Source organism: Gigantopelta aegis, chromosome 9 (assembly GCF_016097555.1).
Source record: "Gigantopelta aegis isolate Gae_Host chromosome 9, Gae_host_genome, whole genome shotgun sequence".
In the NCBI taxonomy this organism is placed as follows: domain Eukaryota; kingdom Metazoa; phylum Mollusca; class Gastropoda; order Neomphalida; family Peltospiridae; genus Gigantopelta; species Gigantopelta aegis.
In genome coordinates, this window is record NC_054707.1 from 58,752,185 (window position 1) to 58,769,617 (window position 17,433).

Here is a 17,433-nt window from a genome sequence, read left to right on the forward strand (position 1 = left end):
GGTAAGTGCTAGCCTGATGTGTGATCAATTTAGGGTTGTTTCCCGTCGGTGGGCCCATTGTGCTATTTCTCGTTCCAGCCAGTGCTCCACAACTGGTTTAACAAAGGCAGTGGTATGTACTATTCTGTCTGTGTGATGGTGCATATAAAAGATCTCTTGGTGTTAATCGAAAAGAGTAGCCCATGAAGTGGCGACAGCAGGTTTCTTATCTCATATCTGTGTGATCCTTAAAGGCATACTGTCACGGATTTAAGGACCTTATTTCTCTAAAAATGGATAATAATTGAAAATTACATTAATCTTTGAAAACCAAATCTAGCTATCACATCACTTTAATTGAACCATGATAGAGTGAAATCCATGTCAATTCTCTTGGCAATTTTAGTTTTTGAATTATGGACCATTGCCATAATTCAATTATATTCACAAAATATCATTAATAAGTAAAGTCTGGTGGTTACGTAGATGTTTGAATTAGGGGGAAATCAATTATATTTTTGTTCAGGTAATACTTTGTTAGGCCATTTAATAAGTCAGTGGTCTGTGGCAATATGCCTTTAACCATATGTCTGATGGCATATAACTTGCAATAAAAGGTGTTGAGTGTGTCCTTAAATAAAATGTTTCCTTCCTTGTCTCCAACGATTTGGTATTTTACTTTTATTAGGCCGAGCTGCAGAGTCATGTGACTCTTTTTATGAAATGAATAACTCCAGATGTTAATTATTGTATAATATCCTAAATATCCACAACTTATTTGAGCCAGCATTATATTATTATTTTAAAATATTACCACTCTGCTTACCTGTGTATTTATTTGGTTTGCCATGATATCTACATGTAGCTGGAGGGTTGGACACAGATTAACTGTCTGCGAGTCTGATTCAGCTGGAGTTGTTAGTGCAGTATGATTCATGTAAAAGTAAAACCAGCTTCTAGTGTCACTTGTCCACATAAAAATAACTTGTCATGTGCTTTTGCTGTATTGATTTGCACAAACTGTTCTGGTTGTTTTTCCTAAATAAATGAGTTTTTTTATGGTCATAGCCAGAGACATAGCTCACTTGATGGTCATATAATAGATTCCTCCAACGGTATTTTCCAATCCAACCATTGCTCCATGACTGGTGCATAAAAGGCTGTGGTATGTGCTGTCTTGTATGTGAGAAAAATGCTTCTAAAATATTGATATCATTTCTAAAAGTCAGCCGGGTTGCAGCAGTGTTTTCACCTAATGGCAATGGGTTTTTTGTTTTCTTTTACTGGTTTAATGACAAATATGTTGCAGACCCAGGTGTGTTCCCATCACTGGTTCCCATCAACACTTTAAATGAACGTGGACCTATAAAGTGCAGTCGAGACTTCAGCTATGGATAAGAGGGACTTTTAAACCTTCGAGTCTAGACGTTAATGTTGTAAAAGTACATGTGTGTGTCTTAATTTTTTACTTATTTTAAACAAATTGTAAATATGTATATGCATGAATGAATGAAAGTTTGTTTTGCTTAACAACACTACTAGAGCACATTGATTTAGTGATCATCGGCTATTGGATGTCAAACATGTGGTAATTTTCAAATAGTCTTAGAGGAAACTCGCTACATTTTTTCCATTAGTAACAAGGGCTTTTATACATACCATACAGCAGGCAAGACAGCACATACCATGGCTGGAACGAAAAATAACCTAACCGACAGGGATCGATCCCACAAGAGGAGACTTTTTAGAGAGTGGGGGGAGGTTTGGTGTGGGGTTTTTGTTTTGTTTTGTTGGGTTGTTTTTGGGGGGTTAAATTCAAACAAACAAATACCCTTATATTTCCTGATGGTACAAATTAGTACCTTTCAAATTGCAGAGTGATATTTTTGTTTAATAAAGTTAAAAAGTAGTCTATGACATGCAATAGTACATTTAATAAATTAGATGTTCACTATTCAGTGATCATTTGTTTATTAGTATTTCTTAAATACCTGTGAAAGAGATGACCCATTGTACATCAAATTAGTCTCTAAAATATGTAGGAGACCACTTCTGAGGCTTGGCATTGGGCGTCCAACAAGGTCATGATCTAAGTGTTCTTAGTAAACTTAAATGGGTGACGTTATTTTGGTATTCATTTACATCTGTAACATCATTAAAGGGACATTCCTGAGTTTGCTGCAATTTTTAAGATTTTATCGACTAACAGAGACTTTTTAACGATTATAATTACATATTAAATATATTTTTCTGCATAAAATATTAGTGGCTGTATATTAAATGTGTTTCTGATCATTCTAATATTTGTACTAGGTTAAATTTCATTTTATTTCCTAAAAAAATGTTTTTTCGTACATACAAAATTATTTGAAGACAAAATCCAGTTTGGGCTTCTTACAAATATTAAGACGGCCAGAAACACATTGCTTATACAGACACTAATATTCTAAACCAGAAAATATATTTTATATATAAGTTTAATCGTAGAAATATTTTATTAGTCGGAAACATCTTACAATGCAGGAAACTCAGGAATGTCCCTTTGACTTTCAACCTAATGTTCAGTCTTTGTGTTTAGTGTTTGTCTGTTAATCTATATTAAAAAGTAAATGTTTCAGGGTATGTAAGAAATAGAATAATACCCTCGTGCCCACTGGGGGGACGATTTATTGTACAACTTGTGGTTTTCAAACATATCTGACTTGCTTTCATTCGTTAGATATTTGTGGCAACCACTTGCACTGTAAGATAAATTATCTCTAACAGGTACTGATGTATTATTCTCTATACTAACTATTGTCATTAAATTAACACAGATTGCAGGAAAAATGTCTGGTCCCCACCCCAAGTCAGAGCTTTGTCCAAATTTGCAGAGATCACCCTGTCCATTGCTAGATTTGTTGTTTGCTGCTTCTTCTTTTTTTCTTCTTTTTTTTTGTGTTATACACAATATAGAGTTTTTGGCAAATACATTATTCCTTAAATTAACCACATTTTATTAATTTTTGGAGTCTTCTAGATTATGGTAGCCCCACTCCCATGGCTAGTGATATTCCATGTTGGGCTAGTAAATAACTGCTATAGCCATGCCCAATGGCTAGTGAAAAAAAAAGTTGTCAAATGCTGTATTTAAGTCGTGTTTTGTAAATATGAATATACTGCCCCCGCCCCCCCCCCCCCCCCCCCCATCTCTAGCTCTATCTCTTTCTTCAGGTGATATTCCTATTAGTAAAAATGTATTTACTTAAGTAGGACTAGTGCATTTTTAATCATGGCTAGTAAATGTTTTAAATCACTGATCCCATGGCTAGTGGATTTTTATAAAATTCTAGAAGCCCAGAATGTTCAAAGTAATGTTCTACATCTGAAAATTGGCCAAAACAAAAACAATTTTGTTGGGAGTCCTGATTTTGGCAGTGGGCATACAATCCAATTACGGTATGTACCCTGAACAAAAAAAAAAAAAAAAAAATCTGGTGGTAAAAGCCTGATTACATTTAGCTGACAATAACTGGTGTATCTGTTGCCAGTGATGACACTGACATGTTTAATGTGTATGCCAAGTGGAGGAAATAAAATCTCAGGTAGCAGAACCTTGTATTAAATAACATGCAGTGTGCCATGAGTGCAGTTTTATGTCTGTTGGAGGTGATGCTTTGTGGTGGTAGGCTATTGTTCGCATCAATGATGTGACCTAAAAGCATCATAATAATTATTATTGTTCTCTCTCTCCTCATCCCCCCTGCCCTTCCTTTCCCCAGCTTGTAGAAAATAACCCATTTTTGTTTCACCTTTACAAAATACAAAGGCAACACCTAGGTATTAGTGTTCAGCAGCTGTGATGACAGTGTCAACTTTTGCATTTAACTCAATATTAAAGTTTGGTGTGTAGCTTCATTTCCCACAAATTGTAAATTCGAGATAATGAAACTTGGTCTACAGTTGCATCTATGGATGCTCATCACAATACATATGGAAACAACAATCACAATTTTAATTTATTTTATTTTTTGGCGGGGGGGGGGGGGGGGGTGTTCTGTCCCGGGACAAGCCCCCTGGCTATCTAGAGACAGGCCCCGGGACGGACATGCTCGAAACTCTAGTGGTATATGAGCATGTAAAAATTATTCGCACTTGCACTTTAAAAAAAAAACCTTGAATTGTGATGAAGATCTATGGATGAAATTGTCGGTGACATCGAATAATTCTTATTTCCTTGGCTCAATAGGTATTTTGTTTATTTCATTCATTTATTTGTTTGTTTATAATATTTTCATGGTGATATATAGTCCTGTTACCATTTATAACTTATGTGGTTAATTTGTTTTAGCTAAATGTTTTACATTCAAAGAACAATTTATTTTAAAAAAACCCAAACATGATGTCTTTTGAAAATGTTAACATATGTTACACATTACACAACCACATGTTACACATTGCATAATCACATGATACAAAGAAATTGATTTCTGCTTTATCTAGACTCCAAATACGTTAGTATTGAAGTTTGTTAGAAGTTAACATTTGTATACTTGGACTTGCTTTATAAAAGGTACATATTGTACCTGATAATAAATAAAGCCAAAAACAAATAGCTCAAACTTTTTCTTTTGGCGAACTGCTCCAAATCATGCGTCAATCATGAAAAATCAGGACCCAGCCAACATAGGTGTTATTTGCAAGTTGGTTTTCCAATATAATGAATAGACTGTAGTAGTGACATACATGTATGTGTATATATGTATGTAAAAATATAGTCATTAATTGTTTGTTGATATTGCAACTTTCTAATGTTATTTTGTGCACTCTGTTCCCATGTGGAATGTTTAAATGCAATAAATTTTATCTTATCTTATCTTATCTTATCTATCTTATCACCATAAGAAATACAGGAATATATTGCAAATTCCATAGCACCTAACCACCACGTCACCCATTGCAGACCCTGGTCGGACTGCCTGTGCTCCCTTGCACCTGCCAGTATGGGTGATCCTGCATTTTCCTAACCCCACCCCCACTCCTCTTTCTGTCATGGACTGAAGGCAGCTTGCTCTGAATGTGCAAGTAAGAAACCCATAATTCAAGTCATGTCACCTGATAATGACCATCTGTCCAGACTAGGCAGGATTCTTGAAGGTGTCCTGTGTACACAAATGTGGGGCAGGGTCTTGCTCAGATTGTTGACATTGGCCTGAGGTTCTTTGAAGACTGATGGATTGAAACCTTTCAGTGGATTCATTCTCCAACTGGGATTTTTCTCATCACATCCAGTGTATCACGACTGGTATATCAAAGGCTGTGATATGCACTGTCCTGTCAGTGGGTGAAGTTCATATAAAAGATCCCTTGCTGCTAATAGAACAATATAGTACTCAGGTTTTCCTCTGAAGACTACTTGTCAGAATCACCAAATGATCGACATCCAATACCTAATGATTAATCAGTCTGCTCTAGTGGTGTCATTAAACAAAACTATACATATGCATGTACTGTATTTTTATCAAAGACTGATGCGGCCATATTTAATGGATCCCCACGTATCCTGTATACACCATTGTGACTTTGTTTCTTCTTCTTTTTTGTGTAAACCTATTCATTATGTTTATTGCTAACACATGGCAGTTAATCATTATGCCTAATACCAAATACTGTATGTGGGGAAGGCAAAATCAAATATCACTTAATATGTTACTTGATTATGTACAGTAGTTTTCAAGTAGGTGTTATGCTTGGTTGGGTTTTTATTGAATTTTGACATGTGTTATCAACATGCGGTATTCTACCTGTGTCATGGAAGTCGGGTGAGTGAGAGAGGTGTTTTTGTTCCTTGAGACTATTGTCTCATAGAATCAGTTGAGAACTTGTTTAATTCCTGCATTACAACGGTTACTTAATCAAAACCATACTTAATATGAAACTTAATTGGTTGTAATTTATATCCCATAAAAGTAATAATAGGTACAGTAATATGATTTTTATTACAATTATACACAAATGTATTATTTCTTTACATATTTATTTACTGTGGTCTGTTAAAGTAATAGTCTGTTGCTAACTGTATTTTGATAAGACTACATATATGCACACATATGTATGTATGTACATACGTACATAGGTACGCACATACACGCAGATACTTACACATCCATCCATTCTTCCATCTATCTATCCATCCATGTACACATGCACATACACATTTACATGCCTGTCCAGTCTGCAGACATAAACACACATCCATCCCCAGACAGACAGACTCGCAGACAGTCAGACTCACACACACACATCCATCCCCAGACAGACTCACACACATTTCCATCCATAGATAGACAGACACACATATCCATCCACAAGCACACTCAAATCCATCTATCCATAGACAGACACATACACATCCATCCACAGACACATCCATCCACAGACACATCCATCCACAGACACATCCATCCACAGACAGACAGACACATCTGTCTGCAGACAGACACAAACATCCATCTAGAGACACACATCCATCCACAGATACGCAGCCAGACAGACAGATCTATCCGCAGACAGACAGAAACATCCATCCACAGACACACAGACACATGTCCATCCACAGACACACAGACACATGTCCATCCACAGACACACATCCATCCACAGACATCCATCCACAGACACGTATTCATCCACAAACAGACAGACAGAAACATCCATCTACAGACACACATCCATCCACAGACAGACACACAACCATCCATAGACAGATGGATATCCATTCACAGACAGACAAACAGACATCCATCCAAATCCATCCACCGAAAGACAGACAGACACATCCATCCACAGAAAGACAGACATATCCATCCACAGAAAGACAGACACATCCACAAGTAGACAGACAGACAGACAGATACACAAACACACACATCCACAGAGATAAACTTCATGGTGCATTTCTTTGTTAACATATGTGTTAAGGTAAATTTATAAAAACATCATCTAATACAAGATAAGCAGTTAGTATTCAAGTGAAGCTTATCGTACAACTCATTTCTTCACCATTGTGTTATATTATTTGAAAACATTTTATAAGGTGAGTGTATTTATGGAGACAGGGGAGAAAGAGAAAGAAAAAAAAAACACACAGCAAAATACACCAACAGGATCTGGCTGAAAGCAGGGTATCAACTTACTGTGAGTCTGATGGCATTTTAACCTGCTCTTTATTGTCAGTGACACACCACTCCAGTTGCTCTTTTGTGTTGTGTGAAAAGATTTGTCGCAGAAGGGGTATATCAGTAAACTAACTAGGTCTGTGGACGCACTAGATCTGTGCTGGATAAAGTGACTGGAGGATCTATTCAAACCTGATCTCTCGACAAGCAAGTGGAGTATATTGTGTTCGCCTGTAAGACGGCAGTTTTTGCCGTTTCATCCCGTGACCTGCTATACCCAAAGGCGGATCCATCCTTGCACGACTCCACTCAATGGAGAGAGGCTCTCTCTCTCTCTCTCTCTCTCTAAAAATAGCCCCCGCTGCACGGGTTAGGCCTATCAGGCTGTTTATTGATATCAGCATAATGTGGGCTATAGAGATTTTTCCCAATCTGTCAGTGCACTGATTTATGGGAGGCTTTTGTTAGCTGCAAGTCGGCACATTGCTCCAGTGGAGGTGTTTGAAAACAGCTGTTTTATTTATTGACAAAAGGTGTAACATGTGATTTAAAAAAAAAAAAATCTTCTTCTTTCCCTGTCAATGTCTGACCAAGCAGACTCCCGCGTGGATGGGATCTTTTTATATGACGGTGCTATTGTAACGTAACAAATTAGCATGGATCGCCTCGCTGCAGCGCCGTCATCGTCACGTGGCCCCGGTGCAGCAGCAGCGTCGTGCAGACACATCGGTGGTGGTGGTGTGCGCGATGAGGGAAGAAAGACGAGAGTTGCTGCCAGCCGAGTGAGCGGTAAGGTGAGTGGTGTTCTCACAGTGTATTAACTCTTCAGAGGTGCGGCGATGAAAGGCGGAAGAGTGGCATTCAAGTGTAATAACAAGACTTGTTACGGCCTCAGATTTATGTTCCCCAACTTAAATACACCAGCATACAACAACAACAACATCATCTTGTGGTGGCCACTTGTCGAGTGAATGGCTTGTCACATGCTCAGATTTACGACCATGCTGCCATTATTAATGCACTCTGCTGGTAAAGTCTATAATCCACCTAATTAAAAATGTGTTTTGTTGATGTTTGTTGTTTTTTAAGTATTTGTTACGTTTTGAGAAATACCATAAGGCAAATGGGAAACAAAATCTTTGTTTGTGTTTGATATATAGCCATGATAAGCTGCTGTTAACTTTGAAAGTATGATTTATGTTGTCCCATCTGAGAAATTGAAGATAAAAGACTTCTGTTAAAACAGTAGTATGTATGGATGAACTGGGCTTCTCTTCTCAAGACCACTAAAATGTACAAGTGGCTTAAAATATCAAAGAGTATTCCAAATGATATAGTAATATGAACATGTAAAATTTACTTATTAAAATCAAAAGTACACATTTTAAAAGTTGTGTAACTTCACATCTTAGCAGACTGCTGCATTTGAGAAAGAAAGAAAGGAATATTGGTTTTAAAGATACGTAGGTACATTATAAACCACTGCTAACTGGTGTCTAACTTGGTTACTTTGACAGTGAAAACCTATGGTTGCCACATAGACAACACCTACTAATAAACGGTGGGATACATGTATTTTATGTGCATAGCAGGCAACCTATATATGAGTTGTGCCACACTGGCTGGGATAGGGAAAAGACCAAGTTTGATGATTGTGATTGTTATTTTCTATGAACACATCAAATAGGTGTTCTCTACCACCTAGCTATATCCCACTCTGTCTTTAGTTAAGAAGCATAGCATCCGACATACTGTTAAGTTGGGTAAAGTGCTTTATTGCTGTGATGCAATCTATATTGTAACAAGCAGGATCTAGGATCGATCCCCATCGGTGGACCCTTGGGCTATTTCTTGTTCCAGCCAGTGCTCCACAACATGTATAACAAAGACCATGGTACATGTATGTTATGTACTGTCCTGTCCATTCGGTGGTGCATATAAAAGATTCCTTGTTGCTAATTGAAAAAGAATAGCCCATGAATTGATAGCAGTGGGTTTCTTCTCTCATTATCTGTGTCGATTTAACCATATGTCCTATGCGATATAGTCATTAATAAAAAGGTGTTGAGTGTGATGTTAAATAAAAAAAAATTCCTTCTTCCTTGTATCAAAGATTTTGCAAAAAAAAGGTGTATAGTTTGGCTAGTAATCAAAGGATAATATATATATATATGTGCAATTTCTAATAAATGTGCCAACTGGTGCAGTTTATCGTAAGATAAATTGTAAGTGGTGCCATGTAGGTTTTACGAGTCAGTGTCCTATAATTATAGGTTCATTAGGTGGATTAGGGCCCTGCTAAGCATGATATTGGAAATAGGTTTATTAACGATCATGCAGTTAATGACTGGATAAAGCAGAATCATGTTGGGTCTTGAGATTTCTAGTACTGTGCCTTGATAGTGTTGCTAAGGATGATAATGACATAGTATCTAGTTGACAACAACCTCACTAAATATCACAAGGTTATAGAGATCATCACTATGTAAATAGATCTCTCTAAACACATTAATAAGGGTGTCACTAAATACCATAAGGTGCTCGGGGTCATCACTACATAACAGATCTCACTAAACATATTGATAGGACCCAGATTTGACTATACACCACAAAGTTCATATCTAGTTGATTGGGATCTCACTACACATGATGTTAAGGATCTTATTAAATACCACAAGGTACATAGGATCGTAAGTACATGTGTGTAGTAGATTGGGATCTCACTACACACAGGGCTTCTAGAAAATGTGTTAATCCACTAGCCATGGGATCAGTGATTTAAACAAATTACTAGCCACAATTAAAAATTCACTAGCCCTACTTTACTTTAAGTTAATATAACTTTACTAAATTTAATAGTAATAATCAGATATGTCACCTAGAGAGGGATATTAAGCTTAAAACACTTAACATTGGGGTTGGGGTGAGGTCAGGATATTCATATTTACAAAATAGACTTAACTGCAACATTTGGCAATGGGGTTTTTTTCACTAGCCATCGGGCATGGCAATAGTAGTTATTTACTAGCCCAACATTAAATATCACTAGCCATGTGAGTTGGGCTACCATAATCTAGAAGCCCTGCTACACATGATGTTGGGGATCTTACTAAAAACCATAAGGTACATAGGGACATAAGGACATGTGTGTAGTAGATTGGGATTTCGCTACACATGATGTTAGGGATCTTACTAAATACCACAAGGTACATAGGGTCATAAGTACATGTGTGTAGTAGATTGGGATCTCACTACACATGATGTTAGGGATTTTACTAAAAACCACAAGATTAATGGGGTCATCATACTAGATAGGAATTCCACTAAACATCATGCTGATGATCATGGGGGCCACTCCGAAATATATACTACTCAAAAGAATTTAAGAGTAAAAAATTTATAACCAAATAAGTTTCAGAGTGTATTAGATTGATGATGTAAACTACACCAAATTTTTTATTTATTCTTCCATATTTACCAAAAACCACAAATAAACGTCACTGTATACAAGAAAGTCACATGACATGCTGTCAAAGTTGAAGGTTGTCAAACATGGATTTTACACATTAGAACATTCGTTTAATAGTGTGTGAATCCACCCCTGGCGCGAATACACTCGACACATCGTTGCCTCATGCTGTTGATCAGACGTCTGAAGAACTCTTGGGGAATGGCCTGCCACTGCCATAAGAAGTTGACCCAGATCATGAAGGTTGGCCGGAGGGGCATGGTTATCCCGAACTCTCCTGCCTAATTCGTCCCAGGCGTTCTCTATTGGGGCGAAGTCAGGCGAATATGCTGGCCAATCCATCCTGGCGATACCTTGTTGTCTGAGAAAGTCCGTTACCACCCTGGCGCAGTGGGGTCTGGCATTGTCATCCTGCAGAACTGCCCCGCCGCCAATCTGCTGAAGGCCTGGGAGAACCAACGGCTGGATAATCTCATTCAGATAGCGGATTCCATTCAGGACGTCTGTAGACACGAACCCGACCGTCGTTGAACTGGAGGCTAAACCTGGACTCATCAGTGAACATCACTCGACCCCACTGAACACGTTGCCACCGCAGATGAAGCATGCACCAGTGACGTGGTAGGAGTGGTGGTCGAACAGCCTGGCGACGGCAGCGTAGATTATTGGCTCTCAGACGATTGCGTATGGTTTGATCAGACACTCGAGTTCCAGTCACAGTCCGCAGATTATCACGTAATCGGCGTGCAGTGGTTGTGCGTTGACATAGAGCCATATTGGTGATGTAGTGGTCCTCTCTATTTGTAGTGCTTCGGGGTCTTCCCGAACGTCGACGATTTCGAACAGAATTCGTTGCTTGGTACCGTTGCCACAGTCGGCCAACGACACTCTGACTGACACCAAGTCTCAGAGCAACATTTCTTTGCGTATTGCCATCCTGAAGCCAAGCAATAGCCCTTCCTCGATCTTCGATAGTCAGTTGAAGTCGTACCATTGTCGAATTTGGAGTGTGCACCGTACACGAACGCAAGCTCCAATAATACGGAAATTCAGCATTGGGAACATGGAATACACGTGCAAAGCGTGCAATTGAAGCGCTTTGTGAAAAAGCAAGTTATGGGCACTTAGCAGACCTTTCGCTTTCGCCCTAATTTACGTGCAAATGTAAGCATGTTTTCGCCATTAGAACTAGTCGACAGTGTCAATGACAGTGGATTTTAATTCATTTATGGGTTGCTTAGACCCACTTTCGTCAAAATGGAACAATACCATGCGTGCCATTATGGTCTAGCTAATATAATTGACATTCAGAAAATAATGTCGAAAATATCATCTGACCCTTAAATTCTTTTGAGTAGTATATATTAATTTGATTTTCAGCTTGGGGAGGGGAGGGGAGAGGGGAGGCAATGTTGGCTTCAAAGTTGGAGAATGCAATACCTCCCTACCCACCACTCCATTTTTGATGCCTATGCATAGTAGTAGAGTAGTAGATAGATATTTTACTATACATGATATTAGGAATCACTCTGAACACTACAAGGCTCATGAGGTCATCAGTGTCTAGTAGATAGGGGTCTCACTACATATGATGTTAGGAATCACTCTAAACACTACAAGGTTCATGGTGTCATCAATGTCTAGTAGATAGGGGTCTCACTACATATGATGTTAGGAATCACTCTGAACACTACAAGGTTCATGGTGTCATCAATGTCTAGTAGATAGGGGTCTCACTACATATGATGTTAGGAATCACTCTGAACACTACAAGGCTCATGGTGTCAACAATGTCTTGTAGATGGGGATCTCACTACATATGATGTTAGGAATCACTCTGAACACTACAAGGTTCATGGTGTCATCAATGTCTAGTAGATAGGGGTCTCACTACATATGATGTTAGGAATCACTCTGAACACTACAAGGTTCATGGTGTCATCAATGTCTAGTAGATAGGGGTCTCACTACATATGATGTTAGGAATCACTCTGAACACTACAAGGCTCAGGGGTCATCAATGTCTTGTAGATGGGGATCTCACTACATATGATGTTAGGAATCACTCTGAACACTACAAGGTTCATGGGGTCATCAATGTCTAGTAGATAGGGGTCTCACTACATATGATGTTAGGAATCACTCTAAACACAACAAGGTTCATGGGGTCATCAATGTCTAGTATATAGGGATCGCACTACATATGATGTTAGGAATCACTCTGAACACTACAAGGTTCATGGTGTCATCAGTGTCTATATAGATGGGGGTCTCACTAGATATGATGTTAGGAATCACTCTAAACACAACAAGGTTCATGGGTCCTGTAGTAGACAGGGATTTCACTAAACATCATCATATAATGGTTTCACTAACGACTACACAGTTAATGGGGTTTATTGGTAATTAGTGAGTAAAGGTATCACTAAACATGGTGATACGGGTCTCATAGTAAACACTATAAGATTAATGAGGATATAGTTTCCGGTGGATAAAAATCACATTATACAAAATACTATAAATCAGGAAAATGTTTGTTTTTATCCTCATCGTTATATGATTACTTTCTATTGACATAAACTCATACTTCCATTGTGACAGATGCCTGTCCGTTGTGTTGGCATGTTTTGTTGTTTGTCCGGGGTTTTTTTCTTGGTCGTGTTATTGATTATAAATATAATACATTAAGTAATTATTGTGCCGATAACATTAGTCGCATTCTTCACGCTAATATCTTGCTCACATCAATTTCACGAGTTACAGTAACCAATCATATTTCTGACATGGACAGTTATTTTGTCATTTCTTCTGATATTATTCCAATATAATGTATATGATATATTAATACAGTTAGTTAGGTTGTTATTAAAAGTATGTGATTTTATACCATTGTTACATTTAACTGAATTATTTATTTTATATGTATGTAAATTGCACATTATGGTAGTACTCTCATCTGAGATAGAACAGAATTGTACGGTAATCTGTCTTCCATAGTCGGTAAAGCCATTTGGTTTTACCCCTTTTAACCAATGCTCAAAGCTACATGTATATGCTATCCAGTCTGGAATAACTTGCTTGGTGGATGTGGGGGTTTTCTTATTCTGTAGACCAAGAGTCACAATTAGTATATAGTACATTTACCACCCCATCCCCCCCCCCCCCCCCCCCCCCCCCCCCCCCCCCCCCCCCGCAAAAAAAACCCCAGAGAAAAAACCCCACCAAACAAACTAACAGTTTAAAAAAAAAAAATTATAATCGACACGATGAAGATTTAATTGCAGTTGCAATTGATGGCCATTCTTGTTCAGTTTATGGTCTGACATTTGGGGTACAGTAATTTTGACACAGGCAAGTACATGTATATTGATGCTATTAAAATAACTGTTGGAAAGATGATTTGTGTCAAAAAAAATTTGAGGGGAGTATGTTCGATACCAAGTACATGTAGATGATATATTATTGATGCTATTAAAATAACCCAACTGTTAGAAAGATGATTTGTGTCAAAATGTTTTGAGGGGAGTATGTTAGATAGCAAGTACCTCTTTTTTTTTTTCCATCACTCAGTTTATCTAATGCTTGCTTGAGGTGCAGGATCGATTCACCTTGGTGGATCCATCGATTGTTTGTTTTTTCTCGTTCCAACCAGTCAACTGATCAAATGCAGTGGTATGTGCTTTCCTGTCTATGGGAAAGTGCAGGTAAAAGATCCCTTGCTGCAAAACTATAGCGGGTTTTCTCTGATGACTACATGTCAGAATTACCAAATGTTTGACATCCAATAGCTGATGATTAATTAATCAATGTGCTCCAGTGGTATCGTCAAACAAAACAAACTTTAACAGCTTGTCTGAAGAACAGTTTCGTGTTGTTCCTGATTGCGGTGCTGGGGTGGCAATATTCACATGGCTTTCCACGAGAGTGCTGTATACAGCACACATTTTCTATTATCTCATTAATAGATTGCATTGATAGTTCAGGTATATCCTGGGGTTTTAATCATTTGTTTTGCATGCCACAGCTTGAGTTGATGGTAGGCCATAATGTTTTTTGTTTTGTTGATATAACAATATAACCACATATGTTTATATTGTGTTGTGTTAATAATTTTTAAAACCGTATAGCTGATATATTTTTGTGCTATACTCATAATATATTATATTGTGCGTGTCAGATCAACCTAATATAAGTACAGGTAGTAGGTTTTACCTTTGTAGTTAGTTGCTAGTGAGCCCTGTTGCAATTTACAAATTTCTGTATATTAATACAAACTCTTACATTAGACTCGCTTACTTAACTACGGTTAATTGGGCTTCCATAGGCCCCTATGGGCAACCTACCGGCCTCGGTGGTGTCATGGTTAGGCCATCGGTCTACAGGCTGGTAGGTACTGGGTTTGGATCCCAGTCGAGGCATGGAATTTTTAATCCAGATACCGACTCCAAACCCTGAGTGAGTGTTCCGCAAGGCTCAGTGGGTAGGTGTAAACCACTTGCACCGACCAGTGATCCATAACTGGTTCAACAAAGGCATGGTTTGTGCTATCCTGCCTGTGGGAAAGGCAAATAAAAGATCCCTTGCTGCCTGTTGTAAAAGAGTAGCCTATGTGGCGACAGTGGATTTCCTCTAAAAAAAAACAGTGTCAGAATGACCATATGTTTGACGTCCAATAGCCGATGATAAGATAAAAAATCAATGTGCTCTAGTGGCGTCGTCAAATAAAACAAACTTTCCTATGGGTAACCTAGGAAGACAACTCGATGCCATCTAGGTCCACTTAACAAGCTACTATCGGCATACTAATCTTCCAAAACTATACGTAGCTCCCTATCTTTATCTTTTGGCTGACCGTTGAAAATTGCGCCTAATTTCCTTCACAAAAATGCGCACCCATTCTCTTTGGCTTAATCCTACGGGACTTTCCAAATTCCATAGCACCATACCACCCTCTGCCTGTTACCGGCCCTGGTCGGACTGCTGGTGCTTCTTTGCACCAGCCAGTGCAAGTGGTCTCCCCCCCCCCCCCCCCCTTCAACCCACACCACCCCTTTTCCTGTCCTGGACAGAGGAGCCAGCCGAGGCGGGCATCTGTGCCCAGGACAGGCGTGCACTACAACAGCTTATTCTGAATGTGCATGTTAAACACTCTGACCTGACCTGACCTGGCTTCCATTTTTGTGGAAGACTTAGTTGGCTGAGTGGTTACAGCTGTGGGCTGTCAAATACCATGCAAATCAATACAGTAGGTTCAAATCCAGCCAGTTGACACTTTGTGTTTTTAAATATTACATGCAAATAAATATTATAGGTATAAATAATAATGTAAAATAGAAGTGTAGTTGTCTAATATATTATATAAGTCCACAAATTAATAATGAAATGTGTTCACTGATGTTGGTTTTCATTACAGTAACACCATAAAAATGTGACCAAATTTTATTTTGTGAACATTTCCCGATGTAACCTTTAATATCGATGTGAAGGAATGAGGCATTGATTTACAGACACTGCTTGCATGACTACCAGTATTTTATATCTTTTGGGAACAAACACACCAAATCCACAAGTGGCGGTGAACAATTGATGTTCCTTTTGCAGTATTGGATCTTTGATTTTGCTTGGACTTGGTGTTATTTGCCGGACAATTTGCGATGTGTGCCAAGTAATCTCGGCAAATGGGCAAGTCGGCAACCTCTCATTGGCTGTTCACTAAACTTAACTCTCTCTCTTTTTTTTCCCTCTCTTTTCTTTTTTTTCTGGAGTAAGGAAGAGAATTGTTTGAATGAAACCAGATTAAAACATTTGGTTGCCATGACACCATGATCAGGCTAAGATGAGTAGAAGGACCAGTTGTTAGTATGTGTACATGTGTGTTTCGCCTCCATATTGATTATGCAATGTTGAGAAATGTCGGCTCGATCAAGATGTAGATGAACGACTTTGAAGCACTATTACTCTGTCCAGGGCTTTAAAAAAAAAAAATTCAACTCTGCTTCTTATAGCTGTTAATTGACAATTGATAGCCTTTTGCTGGTTTATTTTAGACAAAATTCACAGCAATTCACAGCTAATGCCGTGAAATTTTTTAATTTAAGAACTCTACCTTCTGGTGTAGATAACGTGCATACAAAGAAATGGGTCGTAGTTCAGTGGTTGAGTGCTGAGATACAATGGGTCACAGGATCAAGTCCTCTTAGTGGATATACCCATTTAGCCTCTAAGAATTAAAAGGGCAGGACGTAGCCCAGTGGTAAAGTGCTCACTTGATGCACAGTCGGTCTAGGATTGATCCCCGTCAGTGGGCCCATTGGGCTATTTCTTGTTCCAGCCTGTGCACCACTAGTTGTGTATTAAAGGCTGTGGTATATCTTATCCTGTCTGTGGGATGGTGAATATACATGATCCCTTGCTACTAATGGAAAAATATAGCGGGTTTCCTCTTTAAGACTATAATATGTCAAAAGTACCAAATGTTTGACATCCAGTAGTGGATGATTAATAAATCAATGCGCTCTGGTGGTGTCATTAAACAAAACAAACTTTTAACTTTCTAAATAATTAAATAATCAAAATATCCATGAGACTTTAACTTTAACCTGACCAGTTGATGGTAAAAGGGGGAAATTCACTGAGGTTGAGAGGTCTGGTTATGTATTCGTGATAAAAGAAAATAAAAAACCCCCAAAACAAACACATTCTGTGGTGTGAGGTCAAATGTACTGGTAAAGTGTTGGCCTAGGGTGCATATATACACATAGTTACCAGATTGGTCCTTCTTAGCAGACTTGTTGAAATATTTCATTACTATAGAATCTGCCAAATTTT

General features: G+C 38.4%; 1 protein-coding gene across 6 annotated transcripts in view; it reads left to right on the plus strand.

Moving 5' to 3' along the window:
* LOC121380646 (trithorax group protein osa-like) overlaps nucleotides 1-17,433 on the plus strand; it is a 113,412-nt gene that overhangs the window by 80,657 nt on the left and 15,322 nt on the right. Inside the window, exon 1 of one of the 6 annotated variants that reach the window (XM_041509572.1) lies at nucleotides 7,733-7,930. The exons of the other annotated variants lie outside the window; for them this stretch is intronic. The gene's annotated coding sequence lies outside the window, so the exon portion shown is untranslated. Of the gene's footprint in view, nucleotides 1-7,732; nucleotides 7,931-17,433 lie in introns of those variants that run through there. 6 annotated transcript variants of the gene reach the window in all.